General features: G+C 44.6%; 1 protein-coding gene and 1 long non-coding RNA gene across 2 annotated transcripts in view; one reads left to right on the plus strand and one right to left on the minus strand.

Moving 5' to 3' along the window:
- Positions 1 to 17,373, minus strand: part of LOC137326643 (uncharacterized) — a 135,136-nt gene that overhangs the window by 36,656 nt on the left and 81,107 nt on the right. The window lies entirely within an intron of this gene.
- rin3 (Ras and Rab interactor 3) overlaps positions 1 to 17,373 on the plus strand; it is a 91,222-nt gene that overhangs the window by 27,363 nt on the left and 46,486 nt on the right. The window lies entirely within an intron of this gene.

Here is a 17,373-nt window from a genome sequence, read left to right on the forward strand (position 1 = left end):
CACTAACAAGAACACTGGCAGAGGGGGTGGCGGGGGAGCAAGCATGTTGCTGTCCTGAGAGAGGACAGCGGGTGCCTCTCCCATAGAGCCAAGGCCGCTCTCCTGGGACTGTACCTCAGCATTCCGATTGCTCTGCTCAAGAAGTACATGCAGGGCTGCTGCGACGCTTTGGAGGCCCCTGCCAACATTGGTACCCGGAGCCAAGATGGCAGCTGACTGAGCTTCCACAGCAGCAGTGCGAGCTGCCCTGGAAGATGTCACAGCTGTCAGGAGAGGCTTCATCATGGTGGCTGCCACTGTCGTGTTCATGGAGCTGACCGCTCGGTCCATTCTGAGCAGAATGATCTTCATGCTCTGCATGAAGCCTTGGCAAAAGTAGGAGCTGGACTCCTCCATGCTCTGTGTTATTGTGCACAAGCTCGCAGGGTGTGTTTGGTGAGATAGAAGTAATAAGGGAAAACGAGGATAAGGTGTGAAAAAACTATGCGATGTCTCCTCCAGCGATGCCACTCGTCGCAGCCATGACTCTGTCCCTGCCCGTGATTGCCAGCACCTTTTCTTCAAGGGGGAGAGAATGTGAAGACCTCCAGTGACAACGTCCTGTCTGGAATTGCAAGTGACTTTCTTCAGCAAGGAAGAAGGGAGTTTGTTTGTGGCAATCTTGAGAGGTGTTTAGAGAATATGCCTATCATTGTAGAATAGCTGGTGTGCAGCCTGTCAGATGTGAGTTGTGGGGAAGTGAGGGTTGCAGTAGTGGTGAGTGTGTGAGTGTGAGGAGATAGAGGTGTAGTGAAGTGTGATGCGGTAGGACAGTGAAGGGAAGTGGGTGAGGGGAGTATTGTTAGTAGTGAGGCTGGAGGTGGTGGAAGTGTGAGCAGAGAGTAAGAGAGCAGTATTATCACCTTGACAACTCTGGTGAGGTCAATTAACTTTTTCCGGCATTGCAGCCATGTCTCAGGAACTAAGCTCCTGACTTTCACTTGCTCTGCTACCTCTTCCCACTGGCAATGGAGTTGATACATGGAGGGCTTCCTGCCCCCTGGGGGAAAGAAGATGTCTCTCCTCCTGTGCAATGCCCAGACCAGTGCCTCCAAGGTGAACCGGGCGGCCGATCTGCATGTCTAGCAGCCATTTCTCTCATTCCAAGTGCATCCATCCTTCTGAGAGCCAAAGTGCACCTCCCCTTTAAGAGGTGCTGGCTGCCTTTAAGTGGAGTCACGAGGTCCGACCTTTAAGAGGCCCGATAGCTGGCCCCCTGAACAGGCGTGCTGCCAATGAATAGTGTGGGTAGCCTGACTCGTGATAATCAGCAGTTAAAGTTGCAGCCAGGCAGGAGCCAAGCAGGGTTCACCCTGGCTGCAATTCAAACTGCAGCTACCAATTTCAAACCAGTATGACACTTTAAGACTGTCATCAAGACCAATAACGAGCTCAGTTTGTTAAATCCATGTCTATTAATGTTCAGATTTGTTACTGCACAGCTACTATTTTTAACTATTTAGCTAATATAATTTAAGGTCTTCCAGTGGTAGTGTCTGTAAGTAGTGAAATACATTTGAAAACTAACCACCCTATGCTTTTTTGCTGCATGCTTTAGGAGTCCCAAAGTACTTGCCCATCTTCAGGTGTAACTTAAAAGTGAGCAGAAGGTAGCTCCAGAAGGCCAGAGGCTTTTTAAATTTAGGACTTTTGGTTGGAGTTTGACAAATTTTTTTAACTAGGTTTTTGTTGGATCTTTATTTGCTTGCTGGGAGGTTTTTTTTATTGGATTTTGCTTAGTTTTTTTAGTTAAGTTTTTCTGTAGAATTTTCTAGCACTCAGGGCAGGTTAGACTGAGTTATATGAGGTAGAGCAGCTCCAGGACAACCCGATCAAGGCAGGAATGAGGAGTTTATGAAGTTCAGGAGTCTGAGGAGTTTAAGCACTGATTTCTACAGCTCAGAAGGGCTTTATTAAACCTGTTTTCTTGGATTTAACACTACTAAGACCTACACTTGCTTCTGACTGCCTCTCACAGGGGATTTTCACCGCCCCCCCCCCTCCTCCCCACCACACTGTCAGGGCTTCTTAGGAGCCAGAATTGATTTTCTTATGGGCATTCCAATCTATACCACTATCATGGAGGGGGAGGAGCAACACAGGATGGAGCTAAGGAGAGTCAGGCAGTATCTAAGGAGAATGCAGCCCACCAGATATTGTCCCTACCGCGCCCCGCACCCTCCCCGCACCCCCCCCCCCCCCGCCATCCCCTGCCAATAGGATATACAGGCAGCAAAGGAAACTTCAGAACCTCTGTGAGGAGTGCTGCATAAGAAGTGTGTGCTTTACCAAAGGGGCAATAGGACGTTTATGTGATCTACTGCATAAAGACCTGCAGCCAGGCTCATCTGCCTGCAATGTGCTCTCAGAGGTTATGGAATTGATCACCACCCGTAGCCTCTATGGCACATTTCAAGCAGTCATGGGGGGATCTTTGCAATATCAGCCAGGGCATGCATTTATCACGCTCTTTACATAAGACCAACCCAATTCATAAGTTTTGGAATTGCAGCAAGGCAGCAGAGAGATAGAGCCATTGAGTCTTATAGGGTTGCTGGCTTCCCTGAAGTCCAGGGTGCAATCAATGACAACCCATGTTGTATTGAGGGTGCCCACAGAAAACCAACTTGGCTATGTGAACAAAAAGTATGTGACAGCAATCAGGAATATGCAGGAAGTTGCCATGATGCCTTCATCCTTTCTCATTCAGCCCTCCCTGATTTCTTGAGGGAAGAGAGGCAACTCAACAGATGGCTTCTGGGTAATGAAGCAGTCACCCTATTCCCTTGGCTAATGACCCCAAGCAGAGAAGCCCAAACAGCAGGGCAGAGGTACAATGAGAGACAATGCCATCCACTAAGCTGGTCATCGAGGGGACCACTGGGGTGTTGAAAGCACGCTATCGCTGCCTGGACAGCTCAGGACAGCTCCACAGAATAGTGATATCTTGCTGTGCCTTTCAGAACTTCGCAATTCAGGAAGGACTGCACTTTGACATGGCCGATGAAGAGGCCCTTTTGCTCTGGTGGATCCAGAACTACACAAAACAGAACAATAGGATGATGTACCTCATCTTAGGAGTCCTCGCTAACTGTTGCAAGGAGCATTAGAGGACAGATCATCTCAGACTTCTTCTCAGTGTAACTAAATCTACCTTTGACACCACAGCCTGACCTCCTCCACCTCCATTTGCAAATAGATGGATTCCCTCAATCCACTACCCATTCTACAACAATGACAACACATCAACCCTCTTTGTCCACACATGACCTTGCCAGCGCTGTTGAAGTCAATGCACTTTTTTTCAGCACCGATCTGCAGTCCTGGGTTTGAGTGAGTTGGCACTCAATTCCAGTGGCACCTCCCTCCAGGCAGCACAAGTGACATTTTGGGTGGCACCCACACCCAGGAGTCTGTGCCTCCTGCCTTCAATTTCCTCGAGAAGGGCTTGAAGGTCTCAAGCAGTGAAGTTCTGTGTTCTTCTCTGGCTCGGTGCCAAGTATAATAAAAAATATTGCTAAAACATGCAGTGAAGTCATTAGAGCATCAAGTGAAAGAGCCAAGCACAGTTCCTATCTTACCTGGTTGACCCCCCAGTCTGCAGCTGAAGAATACAGAGTGAACTGTCTTAGTAAAGGCTGCACAGGAGTTTCAATAGTTCAGCTGCTTATACCTGTTTCATGCCAATGACTGCACCAATGGGCATGCAAATGAGCAGTCCCAGGAAATCTGCATGTAACTCCCTCTGTAGGCCACCGGTGGGTGCAACAATGGCAAAACTCACTTTGAGGAAATTCTAGGCCTTTATTCAATGAATTAGAACATGGCAGAAATATTTCTGTTACTAGACAAGCAACTGGATCTTTGGTTACGATATCAGAGACTATAAAGAAAGTACATTTCCACAGAACAGGAAGGACCTCGTAGAGAGGAATCTTTTTTTTTATTCGTTCAAGGAACATAGGAACAGGAGTAGGCCATTCAGCCCCTCATGCCTACTCCGCCCTTTGATAAGATCATGGCTGATCTGTGATCTAACTCCATATACCTGCCTTTGGCCCATATCCCTCAATACCTTTGGTTGCCAAAAAGCTATCTATCTCAGATTTAAATTTAGCAATTGAGCTAGTATCAATTGCCGTTTGCGGAAGAGAGTTCCAAACTTCTACCACCCTTTGTGTGTAGAAAAGTTTTCTAATCTTGCTCCTGAAAGGACTGGCTCTAATTTTTAGACTGTGCCCCCTACTCCTAGAATCTCTAACCAGCGGAAATAGTTTCTCTCTATCCACCCTATCCGTTCTCCTTAATATCTTATAAACTTCGATCAGATCACCCCTTAACCTTTGAAACTCTAGAGAATACAACCCCAATTTGTGTAATCTCTCCTCGTAACTTAACCCTTGAAGTCCAGGTATCATTCTAGTAAACCTACGCTGCACTCCTTCCAAGGCCAATATGTCCTTCCGAAGGTGCAGTGCCCAGAACTGCTCACACTACTCCAGGTGCGGTCTAACCAGGGTTTTGTATAGCTGCAGCATAACCTCTGCCCCCTTGTACTCTTGTCCTCTAGATATAAAGGCCAGCATTCCATTAGCCTTCTTGATTATTTTCTGCACCTGTTCATGACACTTCAATGATCTATGTACCTGAACCCCTAAGTCCCTTTGGACATCCACTGTTTTTAACTTTTTACCATTTAGAAAGTACCCTGTTCTATCCTTTTTTGGTCCAAAGTGGATGACCTCACATTTGTCTACATTGAATTCCATTTGCCACAATTTTGCCCATTCACTTAATCTATCAGTATCCCTTTGTAATTTTATGTTTTCATCTACACTACTTACAATGCCACCAATCTTTGTGTCATTGGCAAACTTAGATATGAGACTTTCTATGCCTTCATCTAAGTCGTTAATAAATATTGTGATTAATTGAGGCCCCAGGACAGATCCCTGCGGGACTGCACTAGTCACATCCTGCCAATGTGAATACTTACCCCTTATCCCTACTCTCTGTCACCTTTCGCTCAGCCAATTTTCTAACCAAGTCCGTACTTTTCCCTAGATTCCATGGGCTTCTAACTTAGCTAACAGTCTCTTATGTGGGATCTTATCAAATGGCTTCTGGAAGTCCATATAAATAACATCCATTGACATTCCTCTGTCCACTACTTTAGTCACCTCTTCAAAAAATTCAATCAGGTTTGTCAGGCACGACCTACCTTTCACAAATCCATGCTGGCTCTCTCTGATTAACTGAAAATTCTCAAGGGTTCAGTCACCCTATCCTTAATTATAGATTCCAGCAATTTCCCCACAACAGATGTTAGGCTAACTGGTCTATAATTCCCTGGTTTCCCTCTCTCTCCTTTCTTAAAAAGCGGAGTGACATGTGCAATTTTCCAATCTAGAGGGACAGTTCCTGACTCTAGAGAACTTTGAAAGATTATAGCTAGGGCATCTGCAATGTGCTCACCTACTTCCTTTAAAACCCTGGGATGGAAACCATCTGGTCCTGGGAATTTGTCACTCTTTGGTGCTATTATTTTCTTCATTACTGTTGCTTTACTTATGTTAATTTTATTGAGTCCCTGTCCCCGATTCAATATTAGTTTTCTTGGGATTTCCGGCATGCTATCCTCTTTTGCTACTGTAAATACTGACGCAAAGTAATTATTCAATATGTCCGCCATTTCCCCATTGTCAACGACAATATCCCCACTTTCAGTTTTTAAGGGGGCAACACTGCGCCTGACCACCCTCTTTTTCCTAATATAACTACAAAAGTTCTTTGTATTGGTTTTGATAACCCTTGCAAGTTTCTTTTCATATTCTCTTTTTGTAGCTCTTACTATCTGTTTTGTGACCCTTTGATCTTTGTATCTTTCCCATTCGCCAGGATCTGTGCTATTTTTTGCCTTTTAGTATGTCCTTTCCTTATGTCTTATACTGTCCCTTACCTCTTTAGTTGTCCATGGCTGTTTTTTTTGGCAAGTAGAGTTCTTGCCCCTCAGGGGTATAAACCAGTTCTGTATCTCATTAAAAGTTTCTTTAAACATTTCCCACTGATCATCAGTCGTTTTACCCATTAACAGATTTTTCCTGTTTACTGTGGACAGTCTCTGTCTCATCCCATTGAAGTCGGCCTTACCCAAGTCTAGAATCTTAGCAGCTGACTCACTTTTTTCCCTTTCAAACGCTACATTGAACTCGATCATGTTATGATCGCTATTGGATAGATGTTCACGCACAGTTAAGCTGTTAACTAAATTTGGTTCATTACTCATTACTAAATCAAGTATGGCTTGCCCCCTTGTTGCCTCTAGGACATACTGCTGTAGAAAACTATCCCGGACACACTCAAGAAATTCACTACCTTTCTGACAGTTGCTAGTCTGCTTTCCCCAATCTATGTGAAGGTTAAAGTCCCCTTTTAAGATCACTATGCCTTTGTTACACGCTTGTCTAATCTCTGCATTTATACAATCTAGCACTTCAGAGCTGCTGCCAGGGGTCCTATACACAACTCCCACTATAGTCTTAGATCCTTTCCTATTTCTCAATTCAACCCATAAGGTCTCTGTTGGCTGCTTACCTCTCGTTATATCCTTCTTTATCATTGAATTGATTTCATTTCTAATCACTAAGGCTACTCCTCCCCCTCTTCCATTTTCCCTATCTCCCCTGTAGACCTTATAATCCGGTATATTTAGTTCCCAATCCTGATCATCCTGCAGCCATGTCTCAGTAATAGCTATCATGTCATACCCTCCAATTTGAATTTGAACCTGTAGTTCATTTAATTAATTCCTTATACTCCGTGCATTTGTATATAGAACTTTTAATTGGGCCACACACCCTAGTCTGACCTTCAGCTTTGATGCTGGGATAATCGCCTTACGCCTTCTAGTTTTCACTTTATCTGTCATGGCTAAAGTACACTTTCTTTCTGCTGTTCTATGCTTTTCCCTTTCACTTGTTCTTGAACAACTGTTTGTACTATTTGTATTGTAAATTTCCCCTGGGTCTTCCCCGCTCTTGCTGCTCTCAACTTTACTCCCTTCTGACTCCCCACTCAGGTTCCCATCCCCCTGCCACTCTTGTTTAAACCTTCCCCAACAGCACTAGCAAACAGCCCCGCGAGGACATTGGTCCCGGTCCTGCTCGGGTGTAACCCGTCACGCTTGTACAGGTCTCACCTTCCCCAGAACCGGTCCCAATGTCCCAGGAATCTAAATCCCTCCCTCCTACACCATCCCTGCAGCCACACATTCATCCTGTCTATTCTCCTGTTCCTATACTCACTAGCTCGTGGCACTGGTAGTAATCCTGAGATCACTACCTTTGAGGTCCTGCTTTTTAATTTATCTCCTAACTCCTTGAATTCACCTTGCAGGACCTCATCCCTTTTTTTACCTATGTCGTTGGTACCGATATGGACCACGACTACTGGCTGTTCACCCTCCTCCTCCAGAATGCCCTGCAGCCGTTCCGTGACATCCTTGACCCTAGCATCAGGGAGGCAACATACCATCCTGGAGTCACGTTTACGGCCACAGAAACGCCTATCTGTTCCCCTTACAATTGAATCCCCCATCACTATAGCCCTGCCACTCTTCTCCTCCCCTCCTGTGCAGCAGAGCCACCCGTGGTGCCATGAACTTGGCTCTTGCTGCTTTCTCCTGATAAGCCATCTTCCCCAACAGCATCCAAAGCAGGATATCTGTTTGAGAGGGAGATGGCCCCAGGGGACTCCTGCTCTACCTGCCTGGTCTTTTTACTCTGCCTGGCGGTCACCCATTTCCCTTCTGCCTGTGTAATCTTTACCTGCGGTGTGACCACCTCACTGAACGTGCTATCCACGATAGTCTCAGCATCGCGGATGCTCCACAGTGAATCCACCCGCAGCTCCAGCTCCGAAATGCGGTTTGCCAGTAGCTGCAGCTGGACACACTTCCTGCACACATGGTCGCCAGGGACACTGGTAATGTCCATGTTATCACCTGAAGACAGTATGCCTTTGTTTCACGCAGTCTGGTTCTATAGTTTTATCAGTTCGTTGTGAAATGTCTTTGTATTCCCAGACTGTAAGCCAGTTCTGGAATGTACAAACTCAACACTTTTAACTGTCTTTCCCACAGTCACAGAATAAACTGCATGTTGAATCTTTAAGTCTGACTCCGAGTGGTGATTTTTTTCCCACAACATCCATGACTTCCCACATAGTGCAGGAGGAGCATATCATGGGTGCGAGCTCTGCTGCCATGACTTGCCTTAGATTTACCCTGCTTTCACCTCTCAGACTCTCCTCCCGCTCTCGGTCTCTCCTTTTATACTGTCCTCACCTCTCGGACTCTCCTGCCTCACCTGCGACGTCGTACAGTAGTTGTCTCTTGTTGCAGGTCTGCTGCTGCTTCTATCCCCACTCTCAGTCTTCTGCTCCTTCCCCCACTTCACCGAACTCCCCCACTTACTAAACTCTGAAGTGTTCACTCTGTGTTCCGCTGCACTCCGTGGGATGTGGGTGTCGCTGGCAAGGCCGGCATTCATTGCCCATCCCTAATTGCCCTTGAGAAGGTGGTGGTGAGCTGCCTTCTTTTTATAACTGAGTGGCTTGCTAGGCCATTTCAGAGGGCAATTAAGAATCAACCACATTGCTGTGGGTCTGGAGTCACATCTAGGCAAGACCGGGTAAGGACAGCAGGTTTCCTTCCCTAAAGGGCATTAGTGAACCAGATGGGTTTTTACGACAATCCGGTAGTTTCATGGCCACCATTACTGATACTAGTTTTTTTAAATTCCAGATTTTATTTAATTAATTGAATTTAAATTCTCCAGCTGCCGTGACAGGATTTGAACTTATGACGCTGGATTACTAGTCCAGTAACATAACCACTATGCTACCGTACCCTCCCTAGCTTCCCCTGATCTCCCCCCATATCCCCCTGATCTCATCCCCGATCTTCCCCTCTCCCCCCTCCCTGATCTTCCCTTCTCCACCCCGATCTTCCCCGCTCCATCCCCCGGTCTTCCTGTCCAGTACAGGATGACGTCTGGCTCTCTCTCTTTCCCGTCCCCCTCCCCCTCGCATTGCAGCTCCTGATAGCAGCCAGCCTGTCAATCAGGCTAGCTGCCGGGCGTGAAACCCAGAGAGGACGTTAATCATCATCAATCAACGTGTGATCGCGTCGGAAAAGGTAAGTTTGATTCATGCGGGTTTGCCACGCGCCCAATCGCCCCACTGCCTCCCCGCTAATGTCTTGGTGTTACTGGGTCCTCCCCCATGCACATCTGCTCCATTATACTATGCATTGCCTTCTCCTGCAAGCAGAATGGCAATTTTGAGAATTTAGAGGAGTACATAAGGGGAGATCTAATATTGACCTGACAGCTCATCATGGGTGTGACATGCATCACACAGCTAGCTGTTCTTAGAAGGATTTTTTGGGTGAAGCTCTTAAGATGCCAGTATGCCAAGTGCTTCAAGTAAAGTTGTAGCTTCAATCTGTGCCCTGCTGCAGATTGGATATACATGGTAAGCATTAAAAGGCCGTGAGGAAGTCTCAATGATAAAAAACATTTTATTGAATACATGCTTTGGCAATCTTCTTGGTATAAGATAATGGTGAGTAGCCTTACCTTAGCTGCCAGGTCCTCTGTGTACAGCATTAACATGGAGTGCTGCTTCCTTCCAGACTTCTCTTCTGTGGGAAGTGTGCACTGAAGTACCAAACGGGGTCACCTTCTGTGCCTCACTTCTTCCAGCAGCTTCTTCAATGCTACATCAGGAAGCCTTGGTGTTCCCATATGCTGCTGCTCTGTTCTTGCAATGTGCTGCTCTGAACAAGTATTGTACAACTTTTCTGGACTTTTAGTGCCAGATTTCTTGCCCGTAAACAACGAGCTGCTAGTCACTGGTGGATTATATGCCAGGGGCTTTCTCTGGATATCTAATGAGTCCTGGGCCTGGAAGATTTATCAGGGTTGAACTGTGTGTTACTTAGGCAGACATAGGACCTACGTGTTCCCACGCCTCCATGTTTAGATAGGAAAATCTACCTTGTCGGTCAAATGTATGTTGCCTCATAGCACACCCTTATCTGGTATCATCTCCCTCTTCTGGTCACTCTTAAAGGAAGTGACCTGAGCTTATCTGCAGGTTTCCACTGCATGTGTCAAAGCAAATAAATTGTTTCAATAAATAAACTTTTGCATTCTGAAGCTAAGTGCAAAAGAAGAGGAATTAAGGTATCAGCCACTAAAACCTGGTGGGAGCTGGAGATTGGTGCTGAGATTAGGACAAGCAGACCTGCAGCTCCAATTTAGAGGGCTCTGGTACAGGGCAGTGCTTATGATGCTAACAGATGTAAAAGAGATTGGTGAAAGGGAACTTGCAGTCAGCCCTGTAGAGATAAACAGAACTGGACCTAGTAAGAGGAAGCAGCTCTGTGGGATGATGAATTGGGAATTTGCCAAACATTGGTAACATATCAGTAAACCCATGATCAAGGGAAGAAGTATGTATTACCCCCTCAGTTTTCTCCTTTCTCCCTTCTTTCCATGAAGGAACTGACGGGAGAGTGACGCAGCATGAGTGGGTGAAACTTGCCCTTTGGTACCTTGCCCCATTGACCATTCTTCATTTGTGAGCCTGCAGAATGCAGGCTGTTTGACCTTGAAGACATCATCTGAGTCTGATCCTGTCCTCACCTAACACAAGCACTTCCATGGGTCACTGTATGATCAGGAGTGGGAACCCCAACTGATTTTTCTCCCCCATGGATCAAACCAAAGACCTTTGTGACCTATACAGTTCAGCAGCACAATGTGCAGGGTCATTTTCATGGTCAGAGATGCCCATCCTGATCCACCCTTGCAAGATGGAGATGCCCACAGCGCTCCACCAGAGGTGCCCCTGTAGCTTTTTACAGGCCGAAAATGACATTAGTAAAAACAATCTTCAGCTTGTAAGGAAGTCTGTAGCTCTGGGACTGATTATCTTTACAGAGTTTTTGGAGCCTTTCTAAAGATCTTAATGGGACTCTCGCCAATTCTCAGCTGGCAAGAATTGCATTGAGGCCTTATAAGGGTGTAATGGGAAGAATCCCCACAGCAGCCCAGAAACCACCCCCTCCCCCCAGACACTTACTGTAGGCATTGGGGGTGGGTAAAGTTTTGCACCCACCCACCACCACACACCAAAAATCCAAAATTCTGCCATATTTTCCAATCCCTCGACTGCAGTTCCACCAGATTTACTGGGTGGCCCCTATCAGAATTTCAGGGCTTTAGTGTTCATGTATTATAGCACTTAAAAAGAGGTAACCCGGATTTAAAAAATATATATAGTTACAAGGGAAAAGTACATTGGGGATCTCGTGCGGATTAAGTACACAAAGAAAATGCTAGGTTATAGTCCAACAATTTTATTTTTAAATCACAAGCTTTCGGAGATTATCCCCTTCATCAGGGGATAATCTCCGAAAGCTTGTGATTTTAAAATAAAATTGTTGGACTATAACCTGGTGTTGGAAGATTCCTTACATTTGTCCACCCCAGTCCATCACCGGCATCTCCACATCAAAGAAAATGCTAGCAGCTGGAAATAAGGAACAGGAGGCCAGCATATTGCTGCACAACAAATCCTCTCATAGCTCCTCTAAATCAGGAACAGTAAACCAAAAGCAACAGCCAGAGAAAAAAGAGATGGAGAGAGAATGGCAGCTGAGATATATAATTAACAGAAAGAGAACCTGTCGAAACTGAAGTAAGCATCTATCAACAGAAAAAAACATGCAATAGAACTAATAAAACTTCAGAAAATCAGGATGGTAATGGAAGCCTGAATTCAGAAAGCCAGTGAAGACCAAGTGAGTAAAGGAGAAGGTGGTAATTGAATAAGCAAATCTACAAGTAAATGAGCAAAAGAAGCCCCTGAGAGACAGTCAATAAATCAGAGAAAAAGCAATAGCACTTAGAAAGCCGAGCACAACCGAGTTACAAATGCATACATCAACCATACAATATATAAAAAGCACCCTATTACATTGATTTATATCTGCAAAGACAATACTGGATTGAGAGCTGATTTGAAAATATATATATATGTAAAATAATCACTTCTTGATTTATCTTACCCCTTTTACTCTCTTCAAGCTTTCTTGATCTAAAAGAATTGAAAATAACAGAAGACTAGGAATGTGCTCAAGGCAGTGATAAATTCAGGAGCGTTGAATGATGTCATGAACAGTGACACTTAAGTGGTTTATAAATCTAACCTCCTTGTTCATTTTAACAGCTTGGAAGAAATTCTCAACCTATGTTAACTTTTTACACAAATATATACCGTTTTTTTTTCTAAACCTTTCCAAGCGCCCCATTTAAATTTTACTTTAGAAAATGCCTCTTACGGCAGACATGTTTTGCAGTATGATTTCATGCCAAATGACAAGAAAGAAGGTGCCTTACAAGATTAACATATCAATCAGAACTTCAGTAGTGTCAGTGACAGGAAGCCTGGGTAGCACACTATGTTTATATATGTATTTAAATTACAGATAGCTAGATACAAATAAACCCAGCAACTATAGGTGGTGGGGAAACTTTTGGAAACGAGAATCGGGTTAGAATTAACAGTCACTTGGACGAGTGTGGATTGATTAGGGAAAGCCAGCATGGATTTGTTAAAGGTAAATGGTGTTTAACCATTTTTTGATGAGGTAACAGAGAGGGTAGATGAGGGCAATGCAGTTGATGTGGTGTATATGGATTTTCAAAAAGTGTTTGATAAAGTGCCACATGGTAGGCTTGCTATTAAGATTGTAGCCCATGGAATAAAGGGGGCAATAGCAACATGGATACAGAATTGGCTAAATGACAGGAAACAGAGAGTAGTGGTGAGCAGTTGATTTTTGGACTGGAGGGAGGTGTACAGTAGTGATCCCCAGGGGCCGGTGCTGGGACCACTGCTTTTCTTGATATATATTAATGACTTGGACTTGGGAATACAGGGCACAATTTCAAAATTTGCAGATGACACAAAACTTGGAAGGGTAGTGAACAGTGAGGAGGATAGCGATAGACTTCAAGATGATATAGACACTCTGGTGGCATATGACAGATGAAGTTTAACGCGGAAAAATTTGAGGTGATGCATTTCGGTCGGAAAAATGAGGAGAGGCAATATAAACTATTCTAAAAGGGGTGGAGGAACAGAGAGATCTGGGGGTATATGTGCACAAATCATTGAAGGCGGCCAGGCAGGTTGGGGATGCGGTTAAAAAATCATACGTGGTCCTGGGCTTTATAGAGTCATAGAGTACAAAAGCAAGGAAGTCATGATGAACATAGAAGCATAGGAACAGGAGTAGGCCATTCAGCCCCTCGAGCCCGCTCCGCCATTTGACAAGATCATGGCTGCTCTGTGATCTAACTCCATATACCTTCCTTTGGCCCATATCCCTTAACACCTTTGGTTGCCAAAAAGCTATCTATCTCAGATTTAAAATTAGCAATTGAGCTAGCATCAATTGCCATTTGCGGAAGAGAGTTCCAAACTTCTACCACCCTTTGTGTGTAGAAGTGTTTTCTAATCTCACTCCTGAAAGGTCTGGCTCTAATTTTTAGACTGTGCCCCCTACTCCTAGAATCCCTAACCAGCGGAAATAGTTTCTCTCTATCCACCCTATCTGTTCCCCTTAATATCTTATAAACTTCGATCAGATCACTCCTTAACCTTCTAAACTCTAGAGAATACAACCCCAATTTGTGTAATCTCTCCTCGTAACCTAACCCTTGAAGTCCGGGTATCATTTTAGTAAACCTACGCTGCACGCCCTCCAAGGCCAATATGTCCTTCCGAAGGTGCGGTGCCCAGAACTGCTCACAGTACTCCAGGTGCAGTCTAACCAGGGTTTTGTATAGCTGCAGCATAACCTCTGCCCCCTTGTACTCTTGTCCTCTAGATATAAAGGCCAGCATTCCATTAGCCTTATTTTCTGCACCTGTTTATGACACTTCAATGATCTATGTACCTGAACCCCTAAGTCCCTTTGGACATCCACAGTTTTTAACTTTTTACCATTTAGAAAGTACCCTGTTCTATCCTTTTTTGGTCCAAAGTGGTGACCTCACATTTGCCTACATTGAATTCCATTTGCCACAGTTTTGCCCATTCACCTAATCTATTAATATCCCTTTGTAATTTTATGTTTTCATCTACACTGCTTAAAATGCCACCAATCTTTGTGTCGTTGGCAAATTTAGATATGAGGCTTTCTATGCCTTCATCTAAGTCATTAATAAATATTGTGAATAATTGAGGCCCCAAGACAGGTCCCTGTGGGACTGCACTAGTCACATCTTGTCAATGTGTGCACCTACCCATTATCCCTACTCTGTCGCCTTTCGCTCAGCCAACATCCTAACCAAGTCCGTACTTTTCCCTCGATTCCAGGGGCTTCTATCTTAGCTAACAGTCTCTTATGTGGGATCTTATCAAATGCCTTCTGCAAATCCATATAAATAACATCCATTGACATTCCCCTGACCACTACTTTAGTCACCTCTTCAAAAAATTCAATCAGGTTTGTCAGGCACGACCTATCTTTCACAAATCCATGCTGGCTCTCTCTGATTAACTGAAAATTTTCGAGGTGTTCAGTCACCCTATCAACAGATGTTAGGCTAACTGGTCTATAATTCGTTGGTTTCTCTCTCTCCTTTCTTAAAAAGCAGAGTGACTTGTGCAATTTTCCAATCTAGAGGGACAGTTCCTGAATCTAGAGAACTTTGAAAGATTATAGTTAGGGCATCTGCAATGTGCTCACCTACTTCCTTTAAAACCCTGGGATGGAAACCATCTGGTCCTGGGGATTTATCACTCTTTAGTGCTATTATTTTCTTCGTTACTGTTGTTTTTCTTACGTTAATTTTATTGAGTCCCTGTCCCCGATTCAATATTAGTTTTCTTGGGATTTCCGGCATGCTAACCTATTTTTCTACTGTAAATACTGACGTAAAGTAATTATTCAACATGTCCACCATTTCCCCATTGTCAATGACAATATCCCCACTTTCAGTTTTCAAGGGGCCAACACTGCTCCTGACCACCCTCTTTTTCCTAATATAACTATAAAAGTTCTTCATATTAGTTTTGATATCCCTTCCAAGTTTCTTTTCATACTCTCTTTTTGTAGCTCTTACTATCTGTTTTGTGACCCTTTGTTGATCTTTGTATCTTTCCCATTCGCCAGGATCTGTGCCATTTTTTGCCTTTTAGTATGCCCTTTCCTTATGTCTTATACTGTCCCCTACCTCTTTAGTTGTCCATGGCTGTTTTTTTTGGCAAGTAGAGCTCTTGCCCCTCAGGGGTATAAATTGGTTCTGTATCACGTTAAATGTTTTTTAAAACATTTCCCACTGATCATCAGTCGTTTTACCCATTAACAGATTTGCCCAGTTTACTGTGGACAGTCTCTATCTCATCCCTTCGAAGTCGGCCTTACCCAAGTCTAGAATCTTAGCAGCTGATTCACTTTCTTCCCTTTCAAACACTACCTTAAACTCAGTCATGTTATGATCACTATTGGATAGATGTTCACGCACAGTTAAGCTGTTAACTAAATCTGGTTCATTACTCATTACTAAATCTAATATGGCTTGCCCCATTGTTGCCTCTAGGACATACTGCTGTAGAAAACTATCCCGGACACACTCAAGAATTTCACGACCTTTCTGACAGTTGCTAGTCTGCTTTTCCCAATCTATGTGAAGGTTAAAGTCCCCCATTAAGACCACGATGCCTTTGTTACACGCTTGTCTAATCTCTGCATTTATACAATCTACACTTCAGAGCTGCTGCCAGGGGTCCTATACACAACTCCCACTATAGTCTTAGATCCTTTCCTATTTCTCAATTCAACCCATAAGGTCTCTGTTGGCTGCTTACCTCTCGTTATATCCTTCTTTATCATTGAAGTGATTTCATCTCTAATCACTAAGGCTACTTATTCCCCTCTTCCATTTTCCCTATCTCTCCTGTCGACCTTATAACCTGGTATAGTTAGTTCCCAATCCTGACCATCCTGCAGCCATGTCTCAGTAATAGCTATCATATCATACCCTCCAATTTGAATTTGTGCCTGTAGTTCATTTAATTCATTCCTTATACTCCGTGTGTTTTCTATATAGAACTCTTAGTTGGGCCACACACCCTAGCCTGTCCTTCAGCTTTGATGCTGGGTTAATCGCTTCACACCTTCTAGTTTTCACTTTATCTGTAGTGCCTAAAGTACACTTTCTTTCTGCTGCTCTACGCTTTTCCCTTTCACTTGTTCTTGAACAACTATTTGTATTGTAAATTTCCCCTGGGTCCTCCCCTCTCTTGCTGCTTTCAACTTTACTGTCTTCTGACTCCCCGCTCAGGTTCCCATCCCCCTGCCACTCTAGTTTAAACCCTCCCCAATAGCAGTAGCAAACCCCCTGCAAGGATATTAGTCCCGGATCTGTTGAGGTGCAACCTGTCCGGCTTGTACAGGTCCCACCTTCCCCAGAATTGGTCCCAATTCCTCAGGAATCTAAATCCCTCCCTCCTGCACCAACCATCCTTTATGAACCTTTATAAAACACTGGTCCAGCCACAACTGGAGTATTGTTTCCAGTTCTGGGCACCGTACTTTAGGAAGAATGCGAAGGCCTTAGAGAGGGTGCAGAGGAGATTTACTAGAATGATTCCAAGGATGAGGGACTTAATTTCCGTGGATAGACTGGAGAGGCTGGGATTGTCCTCCTTAGAGCAGAGAAGGCTGAGGGGAGATTTAATAGAGGTATTCAAAATCATGAAGGGTCTAGACAGAATAGATAGAGAGAAACTGTTCCCATTGGCGGTGGGGTCAAGAACCAGAGGACATAGATTTAAGGTGATTGGCAAAAGAACCAAAGGCGACATGACGAAAAACTTTTTTACACAGCGAGTGGTTAGGATCTGGAATGCACTGCACGAGGGGGTGCTGGAGGCAGATTCAATCATGGCCTTCAAAAGGGAACTGGATAAGTACTTGAAACGCAAAAATGTGCAGGGCTAAGGGGATAGAGCGGGGTAATGGGACTAGCTGGATTGCTCATGCATAGACCCGGTGCGGACTCGATGGGCCGAATGACCTCCTTCCGTGCTGTAACCTTCTATGATTCTATACTGCCCTGGGGGATTTTCGATTTTACCCTGGGACTCACCCACTGAAGTCCCACTGCAATCCCGCAGGTCACGATTTTAATCTGCTCCCTCCGGTGGAAACCGACAGGGTCTTACTTTAAATATGCAGATCAGGCTCCGATG

This window comes from Heptranchias perlo, chromosome 10, assembly GCF_035084215.1.
Source record: "Heptranchias perlo isolate sHepPer1 chromosome 10, sHepPer1.hap1, whole genome shotgun sequence".
Classification (NCBI taxonomy): Eukaryota; Metazoa; Chordata; class Chondrichthyes; order Hexanchiformes; family Hexanchidae; genus Heptranchias; species Heptranchias perlo.